We start from the raw sequence: 11,976 nt of genomic DNA, 5'->3' as shown, positions 1-11,976 counted from the left end.
TTTGGTTGTCTCATTTCAATCAATCACATTTAAACTATGTGCTATACAAGGTACGTGTGTAATGAGGAAAACAGATTTGGTTTTTTTAATTACTTGTTTGGTTGGAATTTTTTATCAAAATTGTCAGGGTTCCTCGGCCATAAATAGAAGCCTTACAATTGAATAAAAGTATAAATTACGTATCAAATTATTTGTCGTATTCGTTTACAAAGATCTTGAAATTTTCTATATACACCAGCACGTCAAAGTGTAAAATCGTAAACAAAAGGACTACTTGCTTTTTTTTTTAATTTAAGACACACTCTGTTTGAAGATTTGGGATAGAGACATACTTAAATATTATTAGTTGTATTGCGTTATATCTCCGACTGCAATGTTTTGACGAGTGCCACATGTGGATACACTTTCCCTTCCGGAGGGCTAGTTTCTGGTAGGGTTAGTGTTGCTCAATTTTTATTTGTCTGTGTATTTTTTTTACTACGGTTATGTCGTTTCATCCTCTGTTGCGTTTGGCTATGGCATTGTCAAACTGTTTTCGCTAGAAGAGTATTATACATGTTATATTTCGCCACTCTTCTATAGAAATAGATACATTTGTTGACAACTTAAGGATATACTATTTTGATTCGAAAGGGAATTAGTTTTAAGGGTTAAATAATGATGGTCCGTAATCTAGCCAAATGCTCGGATGTGGAATTGAAAGCTGTTCTCAGTTTTTGAAACTGTATTCAGGATGTTGTGTTATGTACGTTATAGTACATGCGATGCACTCATGGCAGTTACAAATATCAATTTAACAAATTATCCAGACGATTATGTAATAGTTTTATTAAACACAGCATGTTACGTAATTCTGAATCGATTTTGTTGTTATTTACGTTTCCTGGATAAATGTGCTGGTTATATATCCTTTTTTCAGCAAAATGAATCACCATTTATCTCTCAATAATGATTAACAATTTAACGTATAATGAAAAGTCTTCAGAACAGATAAGATTAATATAAATCCCTTTAACCCATTAACTTAAAGTAAAGTAAAAGTGTTTAATGTTGGTCTATTTTTTAAAGGAAAACGTTGTCAGAACATTGAATAAGTTGACGATACCCACATCTCGATGTTTTTGTAAATTGATTTAGGTTGAATAAGTTGACGATACCAACATCTCGATGATTTTGAGATTGATGTAAGGTTGTATTCAGTTACTGTAAGTATTGTTAACTCGGTATTGTTAATTGTTGTTAACTCGGTATTGTTAAGTGTTGTTAACTCGGTATTGTTAAGTGTTGTTAACTCGGTATTGTTAAGTGTTGTTACACTTATTTCTGTTAATTTGTTGTCTGTTGTAAACATGCTTAACACAGCTATTGGCTCTCATCTAGACATATGGTTATTTAACGTTCGTTTATTATAAGTATTCCTACTACTGCTACGTCTTCAGTTGACCAGCATACATATAAGCTTATTAACTTGATTAATTTCTGAGATTAAATTCTAACAGAAAGTCGCTTAATTTGCCACAAGTCATTACACGTGACTAGTGACTAATGAATCATTTGGAACATTTCAAAGCATTTTTATCAGTCAAGTTCAATATCTCAAAAAATTAGCGATGCTATGTCCATTAATAAAGTATTACAGGAGATTATTAGTAGTTATATCCAAGCAACTCTACCACGCGTCTTCTGGTCAATTAGACTGTCAGCACCTTAAGTACGTCAGGAAATATGAAAACGTACGCCTCAAAAAACAAAGCTATGATTTATATATACATTACGTCTCTGAGTAATGATTAATTTGATTATTACAAGTGTTGATAACTTGTATTTCATTTGATCCCTGAAGGGGAGTTGTCTCATATCGTATGGTAATCATAACACATCTTCTTATTCTTATATTTACTGTTATGCTATATACATTTCTGCTTAATAGATATTATGTGTAATTCAATTCAAAGGATAAAATGTCCTACAGGTGTTTAACAACTCGTTATTGAATTATTATTTAGATAATAATCATCATTGTGGTGAACGAGTACGGGTGAACCCGGTTTGGAAATTTCACACTCAGTTTCCTAAAACTTTTTGTTTTACCTCTAAGCAAAAGCTTAAGACTATCTACAAGTATCATTTATAGGTTTTTGTTAATCGTCACATGAATCGTGTTCACCGTTCAAGTTGACGCCACAAAACTAGATACATTAGAAGCATTATAAACATGCTGAATGATTTTGATCTTTCGTCTACATAAGACAAAAATAGGAATATGACAGTTGTACTGGTTCGATAGAACTGCAGGTGTACGTTTCGTCACCGAGGGTATCACCAGCCCAGTAGTCTGCGCTTCTGTGTTGACATGAATATCAATTATATAGTCACTTTTTATAAGTTAACTGTTCACAAAAGTATGTATTATTCGAAATACTAAGAAATTTCCTATCCCAGGCATAGATTACATTTTTAGCCGTATTTTGCACATCCGTTCGGAATCTTGGGTCCTCAATGCTTTTCAACTGTCTACTTTTTTGGCTTTAAATTTTTTGTTATCTGACCTTCACTGATGAGTCGTTATAGACGAAAGGCGCGTCTAGCTTTTCAAATTATAAGCCTGGTACCTTTGATAACTAATTATCAATTCGTTTGATGTGTGTTCGCTTTTGATTTGACAAAAAAATTAATAAGGGACTTTCCGTTTTGAATTTTCCATAGAGGTCGATATTTTTATTATTTTACTTTTTTTTTTAAATCTTCCGACTAAACAGATATACAGGACCAGTTTGGATTGATAAAATATTATTTCCCTCAGTTATACAATTCAGATGAAAGACAGATGTTAGTGTGATGTGCTTAAACCATATAATTATTGACTGTCACGTATAACAAGACGTGTGCTTGCAGACCATGCGACATTCGTTACTCCAGAGAAAATGTTCTAAACTTAATAAATAATCATCATTATTGTAAACAGAAAGTTAATTGTATTCACCTCAAAAGCGAAATATGATTTATATCTGTATTACTTCCCTAATGTATTTGATAATTACAAATGTACTTTATTGAACATGTTTATCCAAGTGAAATATTGCTTTTACTTCTAAAATTTAAAAAAAAATAAAGAAAACAAAAATTGAGATGTAATATAGCTGCTACATGAAACAATTATTACTCAACATACAGCTCAACAAGATTATACCTAGCTTTACTTCATACAATGGTAGAAGATGCATATAACTTTGTGTAGTTATTATCTATTTATTGAATTAGGGGAGTGGAAGACCAAGAATAAGGTGCTTATTTTACGACTTTAATGGACCAGCATACCTGCAGGCTAAAAATGATTTTTTTTTGCAAAGCCAATAAACCTTAAGCTAACTTTTTGCCCGGTCATAGACATTTCATGCGGTGCATTGTTTTTTATAAAATGGAAAGAAAAAAGACATTTGGATTTTTTTTAAATTTCAAGATTGGAAAAAATTTGAATTTTGTTACTTTTTTTGGTCTTTTGACATATGATTTTGCATTTTATACAGAGTATACTTGTTTATTCATAATGTAAAACTAGAATTCCTTATTTTTTTTCTCTAAATTTTGTCCATTTTCACTCAGTTTAGCGAAAGCACGCTCTGTATTATTTTAACTAAGTGGTTACAACATTTGTAAATTTAGATTACATGATTTTCCGGGTTAAAATGTTTTAAACGTCCTATTGTAAAGTTTCGAAGCCATTCCAAGTCAGTATTTCTTATAAATCAACTTTAATGAGGATTTACATTAACTTTACATTATAGTTCAATGAATATGATATGGACCTCCTCGTTATTCTGATGCTCATTGAAAAAATTTAGTAATGTTTCTAAACTTCCTGTCGACAAACTGAAAAAAGTCCTGCCAATAACAGAATGCATACTTGCTTTAAACATAAACCTGTTAACCCCATTCTATCTTACTTTGGCATTACAAGTACACCATGAGTTTGGCTTTAAAAGTTTATCAAAAAACCAAACTCCTATGGTTTTTGTGCATCCTATTCTGAAGTATGTAGATATAAGATAAGTTTAGCAAATTGAAAAAACAACAGAATCCAAGACATGTCCTATGTACCTAATGGTATTGCTGTATTTGGAAAAGGTGGTCGTATTATACAGGAGGGAGCAGAACATATTGACTTAAATGCTGAAACAATCGATGGTAAAAATACATTTCACTCCATGGCTAGAGTTGTATTTCAGTATCAAAACGAATCATCAAACGCCAAATTGAGTTCCATAAAGGTTAAACGGGGACAAGAAAGATCTTTAACGTTGAATGATTCGAATACCACTTTTATGGCATGTTTACCTTTCGACAAGCCAACAAAACGGTATGGACCTCCTGGTTATTCTTATGTTTATGGGAGGATCGTGTCTTGTTTCATCGAAAACCGAGATATTTCTGTCCTGTCTTTGGTTTTTCTGCGACTTCTTTCGAGGCAAAACTTCGATTCTTTTCCATTTTCTGCAGAAAGCACAGAACAAATTGTTCCATTTTGGACCGGTTCTTACAAAAGGCTAAATCTGAAATTTCGTCTGTAGCCTATGTTCCGGTTAAAGATACCAAGCCTCGACATGGCAATAGTATTTACAACTATGAAACAACGTTTAGATATGTCAAAACGTGCTGGTGAACAATATGCTGTGCAAATATTTGACAATTAATTGTATGCTGTTGCCCAACTGTAAAATGGTCTATTCCAGACGTGTTCGAGGATGAACTGTGGTATATGAGGCTAGCTCTCATGGCACTTTTGTTTAATTTAAAGGCATTCTTCGATTGGTGTTCAGACAAAAATCGTTAATTAATATTGAACCAAATGTATGTCACAGGTCATTTGCTGAAACACCAAAAAGCGCTGAAGGTATTGCACATGTTTTCCTAAGTTTAAAGAATATGTTGCCATTGTTTGAAAAATTCAGAATACACTCACCAACCTTCGCATTTTGGGATATTTTTCTTCGTGCAGTTGAGATATTGTTACATAACAGAATGGGTAGTGGCTTCTACATTTGAAAATGGTAGCTGCATCGTTGCAATGCTTTTTCATTACCAATCGGACCAACTATGATAGGTGGACACCAGCCGCCTTCATATTGGATATGTTGAATCCGTCTGAAACGGTAAAATCTGTCTTTATGTCAGGTGAGTCTTCAATTAGACATAAACATGAAGCCTTAAATAGAATTAAATAGAGTGATATGGCTACATATAAAACTATTATTAAAGATTCTAAAGGTTGTAGAGGCATCATAGGACTGGCAAGGAAAAAAAGCTGTACTTCGATGGATGCTTACAAGACACATCCTTGCACATTTTAGTTCTGATATGAGATCAAGATGGAGATTAGCCACAGATGCAGAAATTGAACACGAAGAAAAAAAACCCAACAGGAATGACATGAGAAAAGAAGAATATCTCTGATTTGCATTCACATATGACCGATCCAATCTCAATAAATGTTCATGATTCTCTTCTTAAATCTCTTGAACGTGGCAACCAAATGATTAAATCTTTTGTGGAAGGCTGCTCTAATGAGTCTTCTACAGTCATACGTCGAGGTCTGCTCTCAATACTTTCGATGATACTACCAAGACCTCATAACTCAAGTGTAAATCAGGTGACTTTGTTAAGGCACACATAAACCCAGTAAAAATAGTTCGTTGTGCTTTAGTTCCTACTAATATTCGTGAGAATGAGATTTTAGTCAGAATATTGGAATATCCTATTGGTCCCATACCTTCAGCTCTGTTCCATAATGATGGTTTAATGTGGAAATGTTGTAAATATTTATAACTTATAACTTGATATACCAGACGCCCGTTTTGTCCACATACATCAGTGACTCTCAGATCAAAATAGTTAGAAAGCAAAACAAGTATAAAGTTGAAGAGCATGCGCATTGAGGACAAAAATACCAAAACGTTGTTCCAAATCCGATAAGTTTTCAAACAGGAGATTAGGAATCGCCGTTAACATTGGAAGTGCATTTATCGCCTATTTGTATGAACCGGAGGGAAAGTTTAAGTATCTTCATGATGATCTTAACAAGGTAAGGGTGGAGTTTGCCGCCACAAAGGATGCCAGTCCAGTGAAAATTCCCCCATGTTAAAACACGTTTTTACAGAGCATCCCACGTGCAATGCTTCGAACGCAAGTTTGGATAAACTCTCATATTACGAAACCAGTGATCATACTTTCCAAAGAGTCTGGTTGATAAGAGGGTTAAAAAGGTTTGCTCTCGGTTTTCTTTGATGGGCCTTTGTCAGTAGATTTCAATCAAGACCTTGTTTGTTCGTATACGGACAAGGGAAAACAGCTTGCAATAACAACAGAAATCCGCGTATACCAATATTTGTTAATGTGTAGGGTCTGATGGTTGTAGAAATTATTTAACTCATCGAACAATATTGGAAGAAGACGACGATGAAAACGATGAATGATATCAAGTTTTCGAAAGCTGTCATGCCCTTTGTCTGTTAAATACCCCATACAACCACTCTTTCTAAGGGGTCCATGTGTGCTTTTGTTAAGGCAAAAGGCACTTAAAACCTAAAGAGTTCATAGAGCTAAAATATACGCTGAAACTTTAGTCCATCATTGAACTCACATTTGATTTAATTGCCTTGTGAAATATGTTTGACTGGCAATACATATACATCAAAGAAAAAACCAAATTGACCTCGATTCTTATTATAAATGCCGTAAAATTCAGAAAAATATCTTTAGAAGTACATGCGATGTAAAAAAAAAAAAAAAATTGAGATTCGGTTGTTTCATCTTCTATTTTGTTGCTAGTCTGAATTCCCTTTAAAATGTCACAGTTTATTTCATTATGAATTTCTTGTTTAGTAACAATTCAGATATTATTTGGAGACTTTTATAACCTCTTGTGAAATAAATTCACAATAGTGAAAAACTCAATAACTAACCTATGACCTTATCTTAAAAAAAATTGCACCATATTTCAATTCTACGACCAGGCAAAAATTAAAGAACAGACATTACTCTTTTCAAAAAGTCATAATTTAGTCTGCAGGTAGGTGGTCCATTAAAGTTTAAAAATTGTTGGCGTGGTCACTCCACTAAATGCACCTTATCTCTAATTAACCTATACTTGCTGGTAGACAATTGTTTGCTAGATTTGATTTAACATCAGGTAATATTTTGTAATTTCAATAATGAACATAGTACTTTTCGCACAGAATAATTTTGTGTACTTGATCACATCAATATTATGTAATTGATACTATTTCCTGAATATCCATGGGGGACTATAATTGTATATTAAATATATTTGTTTTTCAATGGATCACAACTGCGTATATCAAATTTATTAGTAATTGCTTAGTTGTATCGTTTTAATATACGATTTTTCTAAAAGACCACTCCTATTATTAAATGAAATAATAGTATATTTCCTGGATATTTGATCTTTCCTTAATTAACCGATTGTTATAACATATATAATGTCTGTCAATTACAGAAAAACAGACACATACTGTACTAATTAGTCTTCTAATTACGGCATACAAACAACCCATATGACACTGAATGACTGCAAATCTACGCTATAATAAGGAAATGATACAGGATATTTTCATGTAAATAATCAAAAATAGACGACAACGAGAGTGAATCGGAACCAAATAGTAAAACATGAATGATTAAAGGCAACGAGGTCGAATCCTTAACGATATGATATTGACAAGACAACATCGATAACGAAACCTAGACGTAGACATAGTATTTATCAAAATAAATATTACAAATATAGTTTATAATAATAAGAATGGAAGTAGTTTTCCTATTATGAAAACTGGAAATATAAAAACGAAGATTTGGTATGACTGCCAATGGGACAACTCTTTACAAGAGACCAACATGACACAGAAATTAACAATTATAGGTTACCGTACGGCCGTCAACAATGAACAAAGCCCATACTGCATAGTCAGCTATACAAGGGGCCGAAATGACAATGTAAAACAATTCAAACGAGAAAACTAACGGCCTAATTTATGTATTTTATCTTCATTAGAAAATCCTGTTTGAATATACCAATCATGATAAAATAAAACCTACATAGCATTTATAAATTAAGAAAAGGATAACATAATTTTAGTTACGTTTGCATCATTCCAAAAGTCTAACCTAGAAGCGTTTTATGCTGGTAATTTCTTTTCATATTACATATAACTTAACCATGCAAATAATGTGCGAAATAAACCTTGATACAATTTATTTGATATCACATGATTAAATCAGGTTACCGTATCAATTGCAAATCTCCATATAAATCACGTCATAACAAATAGTTATTGACGATTCATGGTAATACCTATTAAGTTGAACTTATGATTCATTCATTGGAATAATATCTTTCTATATTAAAGCTATCAATAAACTTATTTATCCACTGCTCGTTCGATATTTGATTAGAATTATCTTCGTTATAATGTTTTATCATATATTTAGTACTAAATACAGACTTTTTTTCATATCAAATAAAGGGTTTTTTTTCCAGTCTGTATCACCCACCCTGTATCGCATACCCCGTTTCGCATAGCTAAACCAGTATCGCATACCAGGCGTGGTGTCATATATTGAATGACGTCCAAGTTTGAACTATAACGTCCAGTTGTTGTAATTTCTGACATTATACGAAATGAACCATATTTAGATTGAATATCTAAAAAAACATTTGCTAAAGAAAATAAGTCATTTATGACGCTGATTCAGATTAAAAACAAATATTTTAGAAAATGATAAAAATACACATTTTCTCTCCACTGATATCCACTATTCGTCGTGCTTAGATGCACATATACCATTACAATCAAAAGTGAGTCCACGAAAAGAGTCTCCTCATTCTAAATGGTAAAGTAAATGAGTAATTATTTTTTTTTAGATTTCATGAACGAAGTTATATTTATTTCCGTGAAAAGAGCGTTCACTGCATATACCTCAAAACAACAACTAACTATACTTCTTTCTGGATTTTCGATTAATATTGGATACATTTGTACTCGATTACAAACATGTATTTTGGCCCCGAATATTTATTTTTCATGTGTGAAGACAAAATTATTCATATTAAGTTGAATTGGGGTCAGCAAATTTATTTATAAAATCTGACACGCCCACATCGCAGAATCAAATAATTGTCCCCTTACATATCATAAATTATGTATGCGATAAGGATTTTCACATTCGGTCCTCGGGATTGATATTGGTTTCTCGTAGTGATACAGCATGCGCTACGGATTTAGCCATATATTATTCTATATGTACTCTTATACCACTGTCCGTTAGATTTATGTAGAGTTGTTTCACATATTGATATCCCGTGGCATTTTATTACTTTCACTAGGGTATGTGTAATATTGAATGCCCGCCATTAGACAACTATTATCGACAAATTACTTGTAAATAAATACAGATCACCGTATGGTAACATAATTAAGTATCTCCGTTTCCTTTTTCAAAACAAACTCTTTTTTTATTTTATTTTATATCATAAAACGATCACTACGAACAAAGTGCGAATCGGACACATCATTGATTTGTTTGACAGATAACAAGAGGTAATGTCTTCCTTTATTCTGCTTCCCATATTCATCGTCGTTCATAAGCGAAGTGTTGCATAATATTCACATTCAAGCAATAATATCAGACATTAAAAAAAATCAATTTTTAAATTTTTAATAAACGCCGAAACCTGAAAATTATAAAAAAAACCTATTGCAGTCTTCTAGTTTATAAGGAAGTTTTGCATTTGTACTTTATGTTGTTTATGGTTCTTGCATTGCGGCGTGATCAATCAAATGTTAAAATCATAACTTTATTGTTTGTTTGTTTTTTTTTTAATTATAGCTGAAAATGATGTTAGGAAGAATAAGAACACCAGATGTCAATTTTCGTATCTAAAGACGGATGAGGATAAATCTTTTAAATAAAGAAATACATAAAAGCAACAAAAACAAGACTTACAACGAACATTCAATTGAATTAGCGCTCAAGGACACAACCCTAAACCTGAGGAAAATATCTGTGCTATATGTATTGGTAGTGTTAAAATCAATTTGAAAGTTGTTTTATTCTCAACAAAACGTTTTAATGAGTGACAAAATTATTGTAATGGAAGGTGGCTTTAATAAAATGTTTGTTTGCAATAGTCAATTGTTCTTTGGTTGTTTTTCACATGATTAAAACAATGTGCGGAATTGATAATTTTCAGTGGTTGGACTATCATTTACCTCTAAGATTCAGTTATGCTACATTCAGCTGTCCAATATTTTTAAGAAAGCGGAGGGCTATTCTTAAAAATTCTGGACAGCTGAAGGTAACATAATGGCTTCTTACAGGTAAATGATAGTCCAATCACTGAAATAAAGAACGGGTACAACAATAGAATGACGTCACAACAATGTTTTAATTTTTGTTGTCGGTTCTCACACGGATTTGACTTAATTTAACAAGATCCTCAGTTTAATTGAAATTCAATTTTAAATACTGTTTCTGCATGCGAAGTAATTATGTTATCCCTTCCTTAAATTCTGGTTGTTATCAATCACATTTGAATTTATTGGCAGTGCGAAAAGACAAGTTGAAAAATGGCTAAAAGAGAAAGAAGACATGTAACCACTTTTAAACGCTTTATGTCGATGTAACTTCATATTGTATTAGATGGTAGAATTTTCAATTTCCGATTGGTTAGTTTCGTAGGATAAAATTCATGACGGCAGTATACGTTTGTTATGTTGAAAAAGGTCTACTTTGCCGAATACATAATATGAAAAGAAATACTGAAATATATTTTGAGTTAATGTACAGGAAGATAGTTTCATGTTACATGCTACTGTATCTATTATGTTTTACGTTGCTCCTTCATTTTTTTTTTTAGTTTTGTTTATCGTTTTGAGCCATGTTGATAGTACATAAGAACACATGAGTTGTTTCACAATACTACACAATAGCCGACCAAATTTCATGTGGTCATTGTACGAATTTCAAAATAGAGAATATGTCTTTCTAAAATCAATACACATGCATTACTTTTGGATTTCCCCGGTTTTGATGGGTTCATATTGTACTGTCTTTGCTCTTCAACTTCGTACTTTATTTGGCCTTTTCAACGCAAGTCTAGCGTAAATATATATTTTCAGTCCTGGTATCTATGATGAGTTTATTGTAGACCGTTGTATGACTTTTGCACGATTTTTTGTTTTTTTCCTTGCGATGCATGTCAGTTTTTCCTCGAGTCTTTGAGTTTAATTATCCATTTTTTATCTTCTACATTTCTTGAACATCTTAAAAGCAACAGCAATGCCTGTATACAAACTGACAAAAATAAATTCAACCACTTTCAAAAGTTCCCTGTATACAAATATGTAACAGCCATAACTAGGTCACTCAGCTCGTCAATGTAATTGTTCTCATTGTTTGAGAGCAAAAGTTTACGATAATATGAACAAACTAATCCATTTAGAAATTCATTGACTGAAAATGTTAACGTCAAATTCACGAGAAGTAATAAATTCATTAAGTGAGATGTCGAGGAAAAATCAAAGACTATTAATTTCCAGACGACGTGAAAACGCCATTCATCTTACAAAATGTCAATGCGTAAAACTAGATAAAACAAAACAATACATGCTTATTGCATTACATCAAAGATTTAAAGTTATGTTCATCCATTCATCCATACTGTACTAAATCTTAGACATTCCCAAAAAACTAAATCAAATTTAAATAAAATATCTTTGAAATCACCCCAAGTTTCAAGACATTGAACTCATAACGATACCAGTATATAAGGATAACACTAGATACAACTAAACCTAATAGTTATGACATGCAGTATCATGATGGCAAAAATGCAGATCACCTGCCCTCGTTATATAGCAAACAAGACGTTAAAATTATATTCTGTATTACTATTAGTTC

At 32.3% G+C, this 11,976-nt stretch overlaps 1 long non-coding RNA gene across 1 annotated transcript; it reads left to right on the top strand.

The window, feature by feature from the left end:
* Positions 1-1,094: 1,094 nt before the first annotated feature.
* Positions 1,095-10,209, top strand: LOC139492325 (uncharacterized). Its single transcript, XR_011656793.1, has 2 exons — positions 1,095-1,205; positions 9,904-10,209. It is a non-coding gene; the product is annotated as an uncharacterized lncRNA (long non-coding RNA).
* The last annotated feature ends 1,767 nt before the right edge of the window (positions 10,210-11,976 follow it).

This window comes from Mytilus edulis, chromosome 10 (genome assembly GCF_963676685.1).
Source record: "Mytilus edulis chromosome 10, xbMytEdul2.2, whole genome shotgun sequence".
NCBI classification, from domain to species: Eukaryota; Metazoa; Mollusca; class Bivalvia; order Mytilida; family Mytilidae; genus Mytilus; species Mytilus edulis.
Note: the sequence above shows the minus strand (reverse complement) of the source record. Positions and strands in the feature narration are given on the sequence as shown.